The sequence below is a fragment of the Apteryx rowi genome, unplaced genomic scaffold (genome assembly GCF_003343035.1).
Source record: "Apteryx rowi isolate R43461 unplaced genomic scaffold, aptRow1 scaffold_252, whole genome shotgun sequence".
Classification (NCBI taxonomy): domain Eukaryota; kingdom Metazoa; phylum Chordata; class Aves; order Apterygiformes; family Apterygidae; genus Apteryx; species Apteryx rowi.
Window position 1 is genome coordinate 682,009 of NW_020448886.1, and position 20,228 is coordinate 702,236.

The window sequence follows — 20,228 nt, forward strand, 5'->3', positions numbered from 1 at the left end:
CTCCCCAAATGAAGTTTGCTTCCCCCCCGCCCCCCCTTTTGCCACGTATTTTTGATGGAAAGAGGCAATACCAAAACCACTGGCAATCACTGCAAATGTGGGAATGCACAAGTCTGTGAGTGTGCTGTGATCAGACTGTGTGAACACAATAGGTGAATAGCAGAGTAAAGAAGGTGTATGAACTCCTAAAGTCTTCTGGCATTTATACAGACTTTCTGTAAGATTTACTAAGCCTATACGTGTGTAATGCACCAAAAAAGTGAACCTTGCCCCTTTTTTTCTTGTTCATTGAAGCTTTCACTCCTTGTCTATCAGACCTCCATGTGGAATTTAAAAAAAAGTGGTGGGACGCTCTCACGCCCAAACCCTGCTTAGTTAGCATATGAATGCTTAACTGATTGTTTGAAGTAACAATTATGAGGACAATGGATAAAGGAGGAAACTGGAGACAGCAGCTAACACCTGTGAATCAGAACTTAAACAACTTTCTTTTACATAATTAATTAAAGAGGAACAATGCACATTGACTGAAAATATGGTCCAAAGACAATGCTAGTACATGTAAATCCGTTTGCCACTGCTTTCAGTTACACTACTTGCATAAAAGGTTTGATCTTACTGCAAAAATCTTAGTTATAAATGAATGTTGTGTAAGTGTTGCAAGGGGCTTTTTGGCATGGAGGGGGAAGGGAAGAGAAAAACATTTAAAGGAAAAAGGAAATGGATGCTATGGGCACTGTTTCATGAAATCATTTTTATTGCAGAATGTGAGAAGAATTCTGTAGCATTTTCTCAAGGAGACAATCCATATGTGTGCTAAACATGTTTATATGCAATTATTTCTGAAACAGGCTATATTGTGCTTCCTTAGAACTTCTTAGTGCTTCTTAAGATTATGAGACTAGATATGACAGTCTCAGAAAACCTGTATCCCCAATTTACATATATTTAAAAAAGTCTTAACCACACTGAAGTCAATGTTTAGCTTTCACTGGATTCAAAATAGCCCCAACTGGTTCCTTCTGAAGGACAATACAAAAGATGGTTTCTTCAAGTGGGATGTCTGGTTCTAGTTGTATTAATTTTACAAAGGAAAATATGGTTATGATGAAAAATAGAAAGAAGGAAAGAAAATAGACATGATGTGAACATAAAGAAATCTGGATGGAATGAAGTTCAATCCTGTATGTCAAGTCTTAAAATAAAAATTAAAAACTAAATAACAAATTACAAACAAACAAAACAAAACCCCCACGTTTTATGTTCTTCTGTTCACTTTATTTGTGACCTGAATGATGATGGTAATCGTATTCTATTTAATGTATACTTATCATTCATAGTCCAAGACAAGGGTGACATAAGTAATTTATTGGTAATCAAAATAGTTATTTTATTCTCAGGGGTGTGGGGGGGTGTCATGTACACTTCTTATTCCTGTTAGGCTTCCAGTTTTGATATTGTAAATTCATTAATATTTTTCAGATTTGGTGTACGGATACTATAGACAACAACGGAAATTGGTTGAAGAGATTGATTGGTCATATACAGGTAGGCAACTCTGTCTTATTGAAGAACTTATTTTATTTTGATATTTTCATGTTCACTGTTAGAACTTCAAGAACCTGTTATGTATGTATAACACTTTTCATATGCCTAAACAATTGCTAAAGTAGAAATTGCAGGAACAAGCATGCAATTCCTCTGCATACTGCACAACAGGATTGACTACTTTTGTTTCTTATGTATATAACTTTTGGAAAGAGCAAGTCCTTATCCATATGGCCTTAATCCTGAGACATGATATACTTGAGGAAGGCTGAGCCAATATATTGTTAGACACTCTTTTATCATATGAAGATTACTGTTCTGGCAAGTTTGAAAACCAGATGGAAAGGCTGAAACAAGGCACAGAACAGTATGTGGATAAGGCATATCCATATACTGCATATGAACCTCTGCACTTTGCTTTTGAACAGCTGAGCATCCTTTTCACACCAGGTCCCACCTTGGTTATCCTAAAAAAAATCAAACATTTTGGCACTGAGTCATTTGCATCAGTAAAAAAGATATACCCTTAAATTCAGCATGAACTTTACCTCATTACAGAATGACTACGGGAAATTCACAATTTGACTCCTATATTCTTCTGTAAAAGTCAAACAAGTTTCAGTCATATTAAAGAAGTAATTTTATCTTTAAATGATATGTATATTTTACCCAGAGTGAATTATGAATATAGAAAGTGACTTCCTGTGGTTGTGCATAGGTACTGACATTTTTAATAATTCAAGTTATTCTGTTTCAAAGGGGACCAATTTATAGGAAGAAAAAAGGACTGTCAAATTTCAACATTTCATATATTTTGTTCAAAATATGTTCCTGCATTTAAAGAAAACTACACCATTCTTTTTCTTTCTCTCACTCTATTTCTCATTTTTGAGACAGTTTTATTTCTTCAAGGTAAAACATCTAACAAGTTTTGATCCTAGAGAGAATTGAAACAGGCAAGTCATAAACCCTTCAAAATGAGATTTATAATGAAATCTCCCACTTACACACATTGTACTGCAAAATCCAAGCATAAGATCAATCAATAAAATATTTCCTTTTCAAAATCTATCAATTTTTTAATATTACAGTTAGAGAAATGCAGGAGTAAGCCTCTTGGATTACAGGTGACCAGAGAGCTATTTATGAGTTTTGTTTAAAGAATCAGTAAATGGATTTTGCATAGGGTATCACAGAAGGATCGAGCTCTTCCCTAGCCCATGCGGAACATGCACCTCCTGTGCAGGTGCTACAACAGCCTCAGGTCACATTTGCTGGGTATTTCTTGTTGCAAGAGCTGTACCACCCAGGTGTAGAGCATTACACCCCGATGTGCTGGAGCCACCAAGCACAACATGACTGCACAGATTCTGCAAGCCAGAGGATCCAGACCTGTTGCTTCTCTCACTTAACGTGTGAAATACCTTCATTTGGTCATCTCACTTCATGTCTCTTGCCCCCTACTGATGCTGGCAAAGCCTTTCTCCCCATCCAGACCTAGATACTTAGTTGCATCTGGGGCATGGGGTCTCCAAATGTGAGGGGAGACTTGCTAGGCAGCGTGCTCCCTGCCACTGCAGCCCCCTGCCACTGGCCCTGCACAGGGAGTCTCCTGGGCTGCATCAGTAGAAGCTGAGTGCCCTGAGGTCTCATACCACAGCCAGCTCTAATCTCAGAAGGACAGGGATTTTCAAAGCTTTTTCGAGGGCTGCATATAAATCAGGTACTCAGTTTCTGGCTCTGACACCTGTATTACAGGCCTTATGATGCATAGTATTTTTCTTAAATACCATGTATTTGGTTCACAGCACAAAAAGATTACAGGAATGTTTCAACTTTCATTTAAAAAATATGCAGTCTTCATGAATGTGAAGTTGCAGTTTTAACGTGGGTGTATATTAGAGACACAAAGGTCAGGAGGCTGAGACATATTTATTTTGATGTCAGTCATTTAATTTATTTATTTTGTATATTTTAATTTCATTATTTTATTCCTGGGGCTCCACTCAGAACATTTAGAGTACAAGTGCTGACAATACCAGGTACTAGTATGCATAACTACTATACCTATCTGGGATTTATGGTTTTGAGACATAAATCAACATGCACATTTTTGAGTAGATTGCCTGTACTTTCTCAGTTCATTGTTTCCTCAGACACCAAATATATTCTTCTGTCTTATATCCTGTTGACTGAAAGATCTGAAACATTACCCTCTGTGTGCCAATGAAGTTTTATAAGTGGACCTTGGGGCCCTGCAACCACGGAGTTTTATCAACCGTGAGTTAGAAAAATCTAACTCTGAGTTTGAGCAGGTTTAATTCTCTGTATCAAATAAGGAATTTCAAATACATTAGCCAGAGTGGATCAATACATTTCTGTACTAGGATGGTGCTATGAGACTGAATAAAAACATAACTAGAGAAATAACTTGAATCATGTAATTTTTGAAGGTAAAATTTCATAATAAAGCAATTTCACATACTATTATTTATATGGCTCTTCATCAGATTCTATTCTTAGTTAAAAATCTAATTAAGATGTGTTACCAGAAGCATTCCGTAGTACTTCTAAGTGCTCAACTTTCAGCCATAGACAAACTTTAAAGCGAAAATTTAGGGGTTTTGTGCCCTGACTGATTTGCATAAACAAATATAGAGTTTCAGATGCGGAAAATGCAAGTGCATATTGCAGGTGCATCTAATTCTTTTAGGAGTAAGTGGTTCCTAAAGCTAGTTTATTAGTAAAATGACTTTAGTCAAACCACCTTTCAATGTATTTTTGTATTAAAACAGTGATTAAAATGATTTTTGATGGCATAGTGAATATTTTTAAGTGAAGTCAAATTCTAAAAACAAATCGAACAATTTTTGTTATAGAGAAAATAAGTGTACTGAGAAAGTGTATTTCCTCAAATGAGGTACATAAGTAATTGATGAACAAAGATCATGTAGGCATTATTTAGCTACACTACCAAGGCTGGGCAATCACATGCTATTTCAAACTATAAAACAAGCAATATGAGCTTCAGTCATTTGTCTCTGTCATATAGATGAAAGATTATTTTTTATTGATGCTCTGTTTATCTGCATATTTTTTTGCCAAAAGGAATGATATAATGCTCTTTTTCTTTTTTTAACATGGCTAGTTGGCACTGGTTCATGGAACTCCATGTCTGAATGATCACATATGAAATATCAAATGATATCACAAAGAAGAATTTTTTTCTTGGTGAAGTTTCTTTCTATCAAGAGTTGCAGTTACTCTTGGAATTTGGGTTATTTTGTAATATTTCAGCAAAAAAGATACCTGGTTTAGGGGGAAAACAGATCTGGATTCCATTAAAAACAAGAAATTCAACACAGCCTTCCAGGAATTACAAAAGCTGAATGCTTTCTAAAATTGAATTTACTATGTAAGTGCGTGTCATGGCCAGTTCAGTGTTCTTTGTCTCATCATTCAATGGTATTAACTTCAGCTTATGCTGCCACTCATTATGTGATACATAATGCTACAATATGATGATATAATACAATATGATGATACATAATTGCCTCACAGATTCTGGCAACTCTGATCCTGGGCAAAGGGTGATTTTAGTGTAAACTGCTGAGTCTCAGGGTATTCAAAGGACAATTTTAGAGCTCGATTGCAAAAATGCCTCATATTTCCTTTTCCTCTGGGTGGGATCATGAATCACAGAATCAGAATAATTTAGGTTTGTATGGACCATTGGAGATCATCTAGTTCAACCTCCTGCTCAAAGCACAACTAACTTCGAAGCTGAAGCAGTTTATTCAGGCCATGTACAGTTGAGTTTTGAAAATCTCCAGAGAGGGGGATTCTGCAGTCTGGACAATGTGTTCCACCTTCATTTTGAAGATTTCTTTTCCCTGTATCCAATTGAAATTTTCCTTACTGCAACTTGTGATGTTACCTCTTGCCCTTTCACTGTGCACCTCTGAGAAGAGTCTCTCACTGTCTCCTCTGTAAATCCCCTTTACATGGCAGTAGACTTCAATTAGCTTCCTTCTTCTCTTCTCCAGGCTCAACAAACTCAGCTGCCTTTCCATGTATTGCATATGTTCCAGACCCTTAACCATCCTAGTGGCCCTTGATTTGTTCATATCTGTCTTATACTGGAGCAGGGAGAAGGCCAAAACTGGGCTCCATATTCCAGATGTTACCTTACTAGAGTGAAATAGAGGGAAATAGCCACTTTCCTTGTCCTGCTGGCTGCACTCCTGCTAAGGCAGCCCAGTATGTTGTTGCCCTTCCTTGCTGCAAAGGCACACTGCTGATACACATACAACTTGTTTGTCAGAGTAATTAATCAGATAATCTTGAAAAACTGGTGTATCTCAGTGGTAAAACTTGGCAGTATGTTGATGCCCTTCTGGACCTTAGACCAATACTTTTCACAATAACAATGGCTGCACATAATGACTTGCTGTTTTTTACTTCAGTGCTGAGCATTGAACCAATCTTAAGTTTAAAATTGTTATCGTTCCATGTCTGATTCAACATGCCTTGGAGCCGAATGGCACGGCCCACCTAGTTCATTGACCCTGTTACCATCACTACACTGACAAAACCTTAGTTGTCAGTTGAAAAATTACTTTTACCACCACAAGTCCAGGAAATTTGGGAGGACGGTTTCAAATGTAGACTATCAGCAGATAGTCTGACTCTGAAATTAAAATGGCCATATTTTCACTGGAATTTAAAAAAAAAACAATTCTCTTTTCTGCACAAATGAGATTTAGTGTTTTAATTTCAGATTTTGTTCTATCATTTTTCTTTACTGAGGTGATTCTTCTGCAAATTCACTGCTCGTAAAGTTTATGGTAAAGTAAGTTGTTGCTTATATCCATAATCATTTACAGCTGTATTTTGCTTTTTGCTCAGCCTAAAGAGTCAGTAAGGATCTGAATTCAACTGTTTCTCAAGAAAACATTTTGACACTGGCAGCTGATTCTGTTTGTGCTATAAGAGGGGTCCCCTTTCTATTACTCCATCATCTGATCCAGGTAAAATGGAAAATTTCAGGCTCTCCCCTCATCCTCACCCTGTCTGCCTATTCAGCAGCCATCTGTTGGGAGGATGCACAACACTAGGCATACAAGCGTTGCTTTCTGCCTTGCAACAGCAATGGAGAAGAAGCTGTGTTGCAGTGTTTGCGTGAGCATGGACACACATGCATGCTCCTGCCTCCTTGGTCTTGTTATCTCTTCTATGCGGAGAAGCTTTTAACCTGGAATATGATGCTACAAAACTGTGTAGCTGTGTCAAAAGGAACATGGAAAAGAGCTAGATGCTTGAGTGCTGGTATAAGAGAATCTCAGTTTTAGCACAGCCGGTGGCAAGGAATTGTTTCCAAAAGAATATGAAACAATTTTGGGAGGGAATTTAACTCCAAAGGGACTTACAGGCTAGAATCACAGGGTCTGGATCCTATCCTTTACAGTGCAGGGTGGAGTCTGATAGAGGAGCCATTTAGTGAGCCAAATCCCGACAGACCGGCTGTGTGGGAGAGTGGGCAGCACCAGCAGGAGTTTGCTAGGGGTGGAAGCCAGCAGCTGCTGGCTGAACTGACTGTGATTTAATAAACAGTTCTACCAGACCAAACTGAAACATCTCCAAGACAGCCCTGCCAAAAGCTGATGAAACCTCGTAGCATCACTGACCAGATAAAACTGTGCTCTGGAGAGATGATGCATATCAAATTAGGCTCTCATTTTTTCCTGCTAGCTAACTATCATGTCAGTATCAACATAACTTTGTGAGAAGATCTGATTTTATCACCTCATATGAAATAAATCACTTTGTGATTAATAGTCCCAAAATATAATCATGAGTGATGTGCTGTATCAGTTGTGAATAATAAGTGAATAATCAGTTGCGAACAGTAAAGAAAAGCTTACACTCTTGGGCCCTATTGGTTCCTTCTATAAAAGATACAGCATAAGACATCAAAATAACAGGCATTCTTTTATTAACTCCTATAAAAGTAACTCTGCAGAGGGTGTCTTCATTTTCAGTAGACCTTATGCTTCAGAGGCTGTCATACCATTTCTTGCACGATAGCTCATTATATGTGTTTACATCCCCCAGATCACACAGTCACTAATGGTTCCAGTCTTTTGTCACTGAATTTACAGACTCATTAATTAAAAAGCTGATTACATTATTATGGGTTTGGGAAGGCTGATGATTCAGCAACAGAAATTACAGTGTTATGCATCTGCCCACACCAAAGAGACAAGGTGTCCTCAAGCAGGGAGCTACATGCTGGCATTGCTGGACATAGAGAAATCCCCTTTTAAAATATCTCAGTGTACTGAATCAGCAACGCAAAGTATGTCGTTCAAAAAAAACCAACAACCCTGAAAGCTATTCAGTATATTTATGTTCAGGCCTCTGAATTCATATGAAATTCTACGGTTCAGAAGAGTCTATTTTAAACATCAGCTGCCTCCCTTCTTTTGAATCATATAGGAGAGTTGATCTTTGAACATTAGTAGGCTGATATCAGCAAAGTGCAATTTATTCAGCTTTGATTCAGTCAACATTTTTAGGGTAAGCTGCGTAGAAAACTGAATATATGAAATAGATAGAAAATAGATGCATTGAATAGATTGTCAATTGGACCTCATATTCATGGACCTTTCAAAGTTGAATGCCTGTGCAGAGTTATGAAGAATGGCATGTTAATGTTCATACTGGGTTCCTAACAGATAAAATCATATCTCTTTTTTATCATTTTACAATTCACAATAAAGATTTCAGTGATCTGTTTGCCAGAGTTTCCAGCACTGATAAGGTCTATTCCTTCTCACATTTTTCCCTTTCATAAAAAGAGGAACCTGTTAGGTCATGTTCAGAAACAGTACATCATCTCATTCCAAACATTGATTAGATTATTCAGATGTGGGAGGGTCTGTTTATGAGATGTTGAGAGTCAAAGCATGAAGTTTTTGTATAAAGTGTGAAACTGCTGTTTGATAGGAAAAGGTCTGACCCAAGGGTCAGAAAGATGTAGTCTACTCATTAAGTAAATGTGATGTGAAATTAAAAGCTTTTTTAGGACTACTGTCTTTGGGAATACACCAAAATAAAAGGAAAAATGCAGATTGGGGATATCTCACAGTAGAGTGCAGCCTCTAGTCAAGCATCTTTGCCCTTCAAAAGGATCATAAAACTATCCTCATATATATACCACTGAATGATTTCTCATTTACAAGTACATTCAATCTGTGCTACAGTGGGAAGGATATGTACTTGAGGAATGCACAGATGATTACTTTGAGATCATCATCACCACCATATCAAGTTGATTTATGGATCTGTGAAATTTAGAGCCCAGAAAATAAGGTCTGCCCCTGCTCATGTTCAAAGAAGGCCTTGTTTTACTCGCTTGCTACAACCTGTTTTGAACATTTTTACTCAAATGGGTGTTCTACTCTATTTATACTACTATTCTACTGTATTTATAATAGTCTTTGGAGTTTTTTTCTACTGTACTCAAATACCATTCATTTCATCATGCCCAGTTTGCACGAATACAGACCAACTGAAGTAAGGACAATAAGTCTTTGTAATTTACTCGCAAATTTAACATCCAGTGGTACAGACTGGTACAAGCCTTGAAAATTCTCAAAAAATCATCAACTCATGTATTCCCATAAGATGCAGGAAACCCTTCTAGCAGCTCACTAACCCTGAAAAAGGATCATTTTCCCTGACCGTGCCTTTCCACTGGTTACCTTGAGCTAGCACTCACTGAAGTCATTCATGACTTGCTGCAACACACTAATTCAATAGAATACCCTTCTAGATCATTTTTCCATGGGTCAAAAAGGATTAAAGCAGCTCTACCAAATACAGGGCCGACTGAAGAGAAAGGCAACCGTGCTTGGGTAGGAGCATGAGAAAAGAAACTTGTCACCTTCTTGTTTCAGAGGCAGAAATAAGCTACTACTTCTCTTCAACTGTACATTCAGAACCAGCACAATTGGTAGCTAGGTGACTGGACTCTGTGCTCCCTTGTGAGGCATTAGCACAACTGTTTCATTTCTTTCCACCTGTTCACTGTTACATAGGCTGTGAGGTTATCAGCAATAGCTAGTTTGATCTGCAGGCTTCTGGGAAGTGGTACTAATTCACAACAAAGCAGAATAAATTAGCAAGGGCCATAAATAATTTTTATTTGTACGCAGAATACTTTCTATCAGGAGTCTCTGAGGGATGATGTGGGGTGTTTGTTTATATACAATCAGTTTATGTGCAGTATCATGACTTGTACTGGCACATTAGCAAACTTCTAAGAAACCTGAATTATTCAGGAGAATTATACAGTTTATTTACAATGGGAAGATCCATTCTAAGAAGTTTTTCTGAAGAAGGCTGTGCCCTGTTTCTCTACCAGGGTGACAAGCTTTCCATTCTGCCCTGAAGAAATAGTGGCGCATGACTAAAAACTGTGTATATCCCAAAGGAAGTATGCGATTACAAATGAAAGCTCTGTACCCTTACATTTGTACTTGAATTTCACAGCTTCACTTCCCTTTGCCCTGTTTACCATTTTGGTTTGTATGAGACTACTCTTCCCTATTCAAAGTGATCCTTTCATATAGAGTCCAGCTGAAAACTATTAAAGTCTGAAACTGTGTTTCTGCTGCAGAGTCCGCTGGGCACTGGCTGTGGCCGTATGCACCGCGTGGATTTATCAGCCAAACTGTTCCCTGCATCATTTGGTTGCCAGAATTGCAGAAATGCAGTTTTCAGTCAATAATCTTGTCTAGCTGTGAAAGGTGCATAAAGTCCTTTTTGCTAACAAGCCAGGTCAGGGCATCTAGCTGCAGGGCGATTTAGCTGGTTTCTGCTACGCTTTAACAGTTGTGTTTCCAACAAACTCCATATCCTTCCTGTGGGGGCCTCTTTCTGCTCTCTTTCAGGAGCTTGCTTTATGAGAAATTAAAGTATGGCTTGATCTGATATTGCTTGGCACTAATCCTATTTTAGGAGCCACAGAAACAATTGACTGTCTTCTTCCATCCTTTATTATAGATTCTGCATGTCAGAGCAAAGCTGTTTTCCCTCTGAATGTGGTGTTTCTGTGTCAGTGCCTTCTCTGTCAGTGATCTTTATCTGATGAAAACTGTATTAACCAGAGAAATTTTTAAAAGGCAGTTAAGAAAATGAAGATATTAAAAATGGAAAAGCAAAGAGAGAGACAGTGTATTAAATGCTGGAAAAGGGAAAGAAGAATTATTGACATGTAAGGATTTAGAAATTTTTCAAACTTTAGATCTTTCCTAGCTAGGCCAGGAGTCAATTCAGTGTATGGGCAGATGGTCATAGACTGACAACAATTTTTTTTTGCTAAGTTAATGATAAAAACCAAGCAGACAACAAAAAGCCCTTGAATTACCCTGCTTGGTTACCTGAAAAGGAAACACTGAAAAAAGAAAACCCTATTGCTGGAGTATTTTGGAACATGTGGGTCAGCAGTTCATAAATTCTTTGCTACTATTTCAGAATATAATGGATTTTCTGTCTATTTTTACGTTTTGACCACTTTGTGTATGTACCAGATGGTCTTTTTTTTTTTCCAGCTGTATTTTTTCTGTCAGTTTTCATGACAGCAAATATCTATGGCTGGAGTGCTGTTTAGTGAAAAGTTATAAGCACAAAGTTTTTTTTTTAATTCAAAAGCATCTTTATGAAAGTTAGCTTTATGGTAGGGACTATGATATGTGTGAATAGTGCCTTGAAATTCCAAGTAATGTCATCACTAAACAGGAGCATTAGCTCATTACTTCTTTAATCTGTATTTTAGCTACTTTCAGAATATCCAGGACAGATTAAAGGACACAAGCACAAAGCAGAACAGACGCTATGTAACATGTATTATTGGGGAAGGAGCACATACTTAAATAATGCAACCATTTTATTCAACAATAAGTACCTGCTTTAATGGAACAACAGTGTCTTACCATAACTAATCTTTACCAACACATTTGAAACACCAAGGAGGGAACTGTACAACTGCCAGTCCTAATGTGACCATATTGTGTGCATCTGTTCAAATAAAAAACAATAATCATCCTCCTCAGCATAAAAGGAACAGGTGATAATCTGCTGCACTGTCTTGATGACTTATCTGAAGTTCCCTTTGAAATTCTTCGTTGTACAGTATTTAGAGAGGCGGTGGAAAATGTGCTAAAAACAGCTTTTCAGGATGACTCCCTGTGTCTTCTCACACCATCCCTTTCTCTAGATCAATCTTCTTACCCTTTCCATTTGACAGTTTTTGTCAAGTTGTCTTATTTACTCTTTCACGGTGCAGCCAATATTGCTGTTTGCTTTTTGTATTATAAAATTCTTCTTTTTTCCCCAGATCAAATGACTGTTTAGTGTTTTGTTGCCTGCTTCTCTCTGACATTCATTAATGGATGCATGAAATAATTGCCAATTTGTTACTTTGTCTCCTGTGTTTCCAGGAGAAACTCTTTCTCCTCCCAAGAAACTAATGGAGAAAGAGCCAGCTGAGTGTTTCCTTGACTATCTTGCCCTCCGTCTCTCCCTGCTGCTTTTTCCTAAATGTCATGGACACTCTCCAGTGTGGTTACCATGGTGCTTTCTCCTGGAATGCTTGCAAGAGTTCGCAAAAGCCAACAAATCAACTGCACATTTATAGGAACATATTAAGATGGAAGCCATTTACCTGCTGTATCACAGTTAAGTAGAACGTAACAAAAGATGCATATTGGTGCACATTTTATATAGGGTTGGCCCCAATTTGGGTGCCATCTGAAAGCCATCCATCAATTCAGAATAGTCTCTTTCTTTGTCCCTCCCTTTGTGAGTGTGTTGGTATACGTATAGATGTGTTACATGATACATACATAAACCTGCTGGAGAACTTGTCAACTGAACTGATCAATCAATAAACACAAATGGTGAAGAACAATGAGATGCACATTATGCTGTATTCCTTCACTACCTTCTTTATGAAGGTTTGAATATGTTACCTGTTTCCTCATAATTGATTATTCAATCTGAAACATTAACAAAAGAGTTTTATTTGATATAGTTTCTTGGTGTGAAAGTCAATACAAATTAGGTGCATCTTGCATCCAGCCATAGGAAAGCTTTTTTTAATTTTTTTTAACTTCAGGTTTATAGCTAGCTATCTGTACATATATTCACAGCTGAAACAGCAAGGACCTTTTAAAAGAACCAATGGATTTTAAAACTCACTTGAAAATCCCATGTAAATGAGTTGTATAGTTTTCCCTTCAAGATTTCATTCAGTTCATAAACAGATTTCAAACATAAACATGAGTAAATGGCTCTGTTCCAAATATTAAGCTACCAGTAAGTTCTGTTGCAGTCACTTATTTCAAGATAAGTTGGTCATGTTTTGTTTCAACAAAAAGTTAGGTAGACTGGAAATACCTTGTGGCAGATTCAATTATCATACAGGGAAGAGCTTTGAACTACTTTGGTCTATTTAACACGTGTTTTACAGAAACAAAATATTGTTTTCCCCGTTGCACAACTTTAGCTCCTGTGAAGGAAATCAGTAGGATTTTTCGCTAACGGCACCTTAAGTATCTGTTATTGAACAGTTCAGGGTTTTCCTTTTAGGACTAGAAATGGACTCCCCAAGTCCAGCATTAGGCTATTACAGGCAAGCATGTCTTCTAACTCCTGCATAAAATTCATTGAACTCTGTTTCAAAAGCAGTTGGGAGTTTTTACTTCACAGCTCCACTGGAAGGCTATCTCAGACATCTCTAATAATCTCTTGACAGCTCAATAATCTCTTGATGTTTAAACCTTATCCTGATTTCCAGACTAGCTGTATTTGTGGGTTGTTGAGGTCACCTAGTTCCTTTGATAAAATTGGTTTGTTTGGTTTTTAAATAGTTCTTTTCCATTGTCAATATTTGTTATCCCCTCTTATGTTTATTTTTTTAATTAAATAATAACCAAGGTATTTTGGCCTCTTCTTATCCCATTTTGATGATTTTACTAGTTTTTTTCTGCTCATCCATGTTTCAGCTTAAATTCCTTTGTCTTCAACATGGATGACCAGAATCTTATGCACTTATCCCAGATGAGCTGCCCCTGGGACTTTACACAACGACATTAATACCTTCCTGTCTTTACTAAGAGTTGTCTGGTTAGAGCTTCAGAACACATTTACCTTTCCTGCCCTCTGCTATTTTACAGTCCTCTGAAACTGACTGGCGTGGTTGGATTCTGTGTTCTTCTGTGAAGAGATGGGTGCTGATTAGTAACAAAAATGCATGTTAGTAGTCTCTGAATGGAAGATTTTACAAATTGCATTATTGACTTTCACCCCATTTTTACTGCTTCAATTGTCAAGGTCAGCTGCTTTTTTCTATATGTTATCCTGGACCTCCTTTGTAATGTCATATTTTCACAGCTTCGGGTCATCAGTAGTTTTAATTAGCAACACAGGGGAACTCAGGAGTTCCCCCACACACAGACAGCCTAGTTCCTTCCATTTAACACTACTTACTGTTTTTTTCCTTTTCTAATATTTGCTAAACAAATGTAAATATTGATTTGTTAGTTATTGTGGTAACAATTTTGGATATTTACTGATCTTTTCAGCACAGTTTCTAGTTTATCAAAAGCTTCTATAGTTATTCTTTGTTGTTGTTGTTTTTACTTTCTTATTCTGAGATAGAAGAACCTGGATACCTAAACAGCTGACTGTGTTCTCATTCATATTCTGAGGGGAAATTCAGCCTTGCTCTAACTACATTGACTTTATGAGCATGAATCAATATAGGGAAGTTATAAATTGCTCTGTATCCTACACAAAATATTTCTTATGTATGCCCAAAGTTTATTTCCTGTTCAAGCAGTAGTAACTTCCAACAATTATTATAGTCTTCAAATAAATTCTTGTATGCATATTAAATACCTAGTTAGCAGCTCTATTAGTAGCATGCTCACACACACAAGTAAATCTTATTTTTATATATTTTTATATAAATAATATTTTAATTATGCTGGGAAATTACTAAATTTTACAACTTCAACTGATTACCTTTATTCAGATTTCAAAATTTTGTCTGACAGTCTGAGCTAAAGCCAATTGAAGTTAATAGAAAGGTATCCCTTGACTTAGCTGAACTATTACCTTATGGTTAAAACCAATTTATATCTCATTAGCAATGGAGTATGTTAATAAACAAAATATAAATATATGGATTTTAGCAGTCATGGAATAGGTAGCAGAAGTACTCAGAAATGCATCGTGAACATTCATTCTGCTTTCCATGTGCAAAAATTATGAAATGATTGGAAAAACTGAAATGGCAAAACTTGGAAATTTTGGCAATTAGGTGAGGAGTCACTCCAGGTTACCCATATAGCAATTAGCTGTGCCTGTGCCTGCCCTTCTTTATTTGACATTAAAAGAAAAATTGCAAGCATATTAGCTTGATTCTACAAAGCTGATCATCAGTGAAAATTGATGTTGACATTTAATTTTCCTGAGACTTCATATTTAATATTTCACTAAGATGAATGGGGCAGCTTACACTTTGAAAAGCTATTGTTTCAGTCTGTCATAATACCAGATTCAAATTAATCCACACAAGTAACTTTTTCTATGCAACCAAGAAAGGTGGAGACTTTTGCACAGTTCACAGTTACGTGAAAGTATAAAATAATTCAATAGAACCTGTCAAGATATATGCAACAAAACTTCTTCCTGGATGAACTATTGTTCAATATCTAATATCTTGGGTGATAGGGAGGGGATTTACAGATTCATGGAGGACACCAAGCTGAAAGTTGCAAGAATTTTGGAGAACAGAATCGAAATTCAGAATGAGCTTGATGAATAGGAGAAATGGTCTGAAACCAGTCAAGTAGAATTTGTTAATACAATTGTAATAATGAGTACAAAATACTCCAACTGGGTAAGAAAACCAAGCAATGGATGCAAAATGGGTGCTGTCTGGTTAGGCGCCTATATGGCAGTTAGCTATAATTGAATCTGAATTAATGATATGCTGCTGTTGCAAAAAAGACAATCCCATTCTGGGGTGAATTAACAGGAGTGTTGTATGTAAGACACAGGAGGCAATTATTCTGCTCTACTTGTCACTAGGAAGGTCTCAGTTGTACTTTTCTATTTATCCTTGGGCTGCACACTTGAAGATGAGATGGTGACAAATTGAGAGAGGGTCCAAAAAAGCAGCAGGTAGGAATCTAAGAAAGTCTGAACTCCTTGGAAAAACTGAAGGAACTGAGTTTGTTTAGAAAGAAGAGTTATGATAATAGTCTTCAATTATTAAAAATTTGTTATAAAAGAGACAGTGATCAGTTGTTCTCCATTCCACTGACATTACAAGGATGAATCAGCTTAATTTGCAAAAGAGATTTAGGTGCAATAATAGGGAATATTAACAATGAGAATAGCTAAACTCAGGACCAGGTTACTTAGGAAGACTTTGGAATCCCTTTCATTGAAGGTTGTTGTTTTTTTTAATAGCAAAGACAAGCATTTGTGAAAGATAGTCTAATTATACTTGATCTTGTGATGAAGTAAAAAGCCCAGATGACCTTTCAGCCTTATACATTTGTGATGTTAGGGCCATTTAAAAACCTGTTTAATCACCTTTCAAATAGTGCCTAGTATATGTGGTCAATAGACCACCTATTCATAAAGTTGCCCGAACTTTCAGTTCTTTACTATTTTGTCAGTCATCAACCATTTAGCTAAGACAGTGATTTTCTAAGCTAGGTTATTTCCCCAGGTTGAAGTTTGAGATTCTGAGAGGAAGGACTGTAGCAAGTATTCCAGACAAAAATATATTCTTTATAAGGAGACCCAGAAAAAATTCATTACTTTTTTGAAAAATGTTGACAGTCTTTTCTCTGAAAGCCCGAATACATCCGCATTTTGGAGCTGGAACTTGAAAGATTGAGGTAGTTTTTATTTTATCAACTCACCTTCTGTCTAGGGCAAGCGTTTTCCTGAGCAAGCTCTTGTCACCAAGTCACCACATCATAAACAAAATATGTGTTGAGTTAATATAATGTTATCAAAGTTATTTAAACTAATATGATTTACTTTGAATGGAAAAAAGGACAGTGATAAATCTGAGGGGGCAAGAAGCTTCTGCGTAAGGGTAGTAACTTCTTAAGCCACACAAACTTATTTCTAGGGCTTGGCTAATTTACACCTACAAATAAGATTTGACAAGGCATATTTCTTATGACTCCATGCTCACAGTTCAGTGTGGCTTTTTCAATTCTTTATTCCTCCAAAGTTTTTGTATCCCATACTCTGTTCAGGTCATGTTGCAGATTTTGAAACTCAAACTCATTTGCCTTACATGGGCGTTAAAAAGCTTTTTGCTCTTCTTTGGACACATTGCAGACAATTTGAGATTAAATTGATTTCATTTTTTGCCTCCACTACTGCAAGAGTGCAGTAATGCTAGCTCATTACCTCTGTCTGAGGCAAAAGCTTTCTACAGTAGAGAACTGAGGGCTGTGAGCACTTTCTTCTTCATGCTACTGAGAACTTCCAACCAGCTGGATTTTCAGTAATTGGAACATACTGACTTTCCTGTCAGAGCAGCCCTAGGGTCTTATGTTCTGAATTTGTATTGCTTTTAGCTTCCTCTGTATTTATGGGCATAGTGTGGACCAGCAAAGCCTGTCATTTCATCATGCCTTCTACTGGCTTTGCGTAGCTATGCAGCCAAGCTGTATCACCTCTTCAGCCAACTAGCGAGTACTAGTGGACTCTTTGTGTTTGTCCTAGCATCCATGATTTATATTAATGTGAGAGTATGAGAAATCAGCTTTGCAAGCCTGCCATCTCAGAACACCTCCACAGCTTCCTTCAAATTGCATAGCGCACTTGTCCTTGGTGAATCAGTTTCCTTCATGCTTTTTTTGCTCTCTGCCTAGCTGATGAGTTCTTTATAACATTTCTAGAGGTGACTTCACCATGGTCTATGATGAATCTGTGTCCCTGGGTGTGTAACATTAGGTTTCTTTTGTGTGTCATAATGATACTGCATAATGGAGCCGGAATATATACCCAAAGATTGAATAGTTACAAACAAAATCAATCCAGTAACAGCAGATGCAGAAAAAAAGTCATAATCACTTTTTTTTTTTAATGTCAGGCTTGCACCTGCATATCCTCATCACCCTTTTGTATATGTTCTTTTAAAGCACAAACCACCTTCTGTTTGCTGAGCAGCCCGGAATGATCACATGATTGTGTGTTTTGTGCATGCTTTTATAATAAACTGGCATATTATAGCAGTACATTTAAGTAGGTGCTCTTTTAACCTAAGGTATAATAATACACCCATTTAGGATCTGATTCTGGCTAGGCAGTCCCTTGAGGACTGCCAGGAGCTGAAGACACTGCAATTTATTTACAGGCTTATGCACTTGGCTGATTTAAAGACAGAGATGCAGTCAGGAAAAAAAATATCTCTGTCAGTTCCCAAACATCTTTTCTCTTCCCTCTGATATCTTTCTATAACCCATAAAGTGGCTATGCTTGTTGTCAGAAATCACTGGCATTTGTCTGGAAGAAGAGCACATAAATGCTGGCGTGTATGAGGAGCAGCACTGGCTGTATCTGCATAAGGACATCCTGTCCATCAGGCTCAAATATCACTTGGTTTTATGATTTTCAAAGGAAGCATCCACTGCTATTATTTAGTTGAACAGAAATAAAAAAAATAGTAAAACAATATTTTTCCATCAAAAAGTCCATTTGAAAGATTTTCAGTTTTCTTTTTACACATCTGCATGCTCCATCTTACACACCAAGCTCCAAAGGCGCAGGCTCATACATGAACTGTAACTGTTACAGCTCCTTTCTTCTTCCTGCAGTGTGGTGTAATTTTACTGCAAATTAGCACAGCTCACTGGAATTGAGGTTCCAGATGCAGCTTCTGTGCCTCTCAAATTAGATTATCTCTGAAAAATAGCAAAAAACAGTCCTAGAAGCTGAGACTAGGCTCCAGGCTCCTTCCTATCCACTGAATGCTATAAGCACTAGGTGAAAGTCAGGGTCCTTCATGTTGCCTTGTGACCTGAGGTCTCTTACTATCCAGGAGCCACAGCAGCCCATCCTTTTCAGAAAGTTTCATTTACTGGTTAGGCCTTTTCCTAATATTTTGGTATAATTGCTTCAGGAAGAATAAAACCAAGAATTGAAGTCACTGCTTCCTCACAGTGCTCTAACCACTTGTGCAGAAAGAGGGCACTATGTTATCGGTGACCCTCATCTCATCACCATTAGGAGAGAACCAATTGAGTTGAACAGATCGGATTGCCTTCTGAAAAGCACCTCCATTCAATGTTGTCAGTGAAGAGAGCAAGGCACTTAACTTATAAACACTGGATCTCCCCCTGCAGGTCTTCTCACCTGTGTAGCGTATTTCACCAATTATGTTAGAGGTATTAAATTAATCCTGTGCACTTCCACAGAGAGGTGCTTAAAACGTCAGTGCATTTCTGCTCTCAGTTTCCTCTTTTTTTGAGTGAATCTACAACATATGGATGGTCAGGAGAAAAACATTCTGTAAAAATAAGCAATGTGATTGTCAAGCCTCAAAGGCTGGCAAATGTAATCCCTCAAACCAAGTTATCTACTTTTCTTGAAAATAACTGACCAGATTTCAATGTGGCAGTAAGCATCCTTTAAAATCTATGTAGGGCAGAAACACTGCAGTTAAAAAGCCAAAACCTGTAGCAGAAATGCAGCTTATGTAGATATAATGTTTCTTAAAGTTTGTTTGTGAATCCATTTCAGATTTTTCATAAAACGGCTTCAATTAAGGTTGTTTTACATTCCACAGCTCACGTAGCAGGCAGTGCAAGGAGTTATTAATAAAATATTAATGCTGTCATCCCACAGTACATATTGTTTGTACTATCATAGATGCAGATTACATCTTAAATCAATGGAGCAATTAAAAAAAAAAAACTCTCTCTGAAGCAGCAGTTGGAGTATGATTACAGTTGTCCACAGTGGTTAAATCATATAGCAAATTAGGAAATATGTGTCAGGACCCATCATTCTAATGGGGGCCTTGTAGGATTTTTAAACAATGTAAGTAGATGCCAGGCTTGCAGAGTGATGACCCTCTTTGAAACAATACCCCCAGCAGAGAGGAGAGACCAGAATACTGTTGACTTGTGCATGGCTGTCAAGTTAATGCTTCACAGGAATCCACAACACTAATCGCCTTTCTTGAGTGCAAGTTCTTCCTTCCGTTGGCTCCCTCACAAGGTATCCCTTAAGCACTTGTAAGACCAACAGAGCTGACAATCTGTAAATTTGTTTTCAATGTCAGCTACCACCATTTCAGTCCTGGCCAGATACAAAAAAGACAACATTTTACTGCTGATGTCACTTTGTTTCCTGCAATTTTTGTAAAGAAACATTTTGTTTTCAAAACCCATCAAAGTAAAGTAAGACCTTATATATTTATACCCCATCAAATACCCAGTGTGTGCAAGGATAAGAACTATGAAACAGTATAAGGCAGGGGATGGAAACTCTCCGTCCTAAATGACCATTTAACTAGAACATCTGGAGACATACAACTGCCAAATTTTTAGCAATCATCATCAGCAGCATTA

General features: G+C 37.3%; 1 protein-coding gene across 1 annotated transcript in view; it reads left to right on the forward strand.

Moving 5' to 3' along the window:
* Positions 1 to 1,488: 1,488 nt before the first annotated feature.
* PTPRZ1 (protein tyrosine phosphatase, receptor type Z1) overlaps positions 1,489 to 20,228 on the forward strand; it is a 100,784-nt gene continuing 82,044 nt past the window's right edge. Inside the window, exon 1 of the mRNA XM_026067047.1 lies at positions 1,489 to 1,548. The gene's annotated coding sequence lies outside the window, so the exon portion shown is untranslated. The remainder of the gene's footprint in view (positions 1,549 to 20,228) is intronic.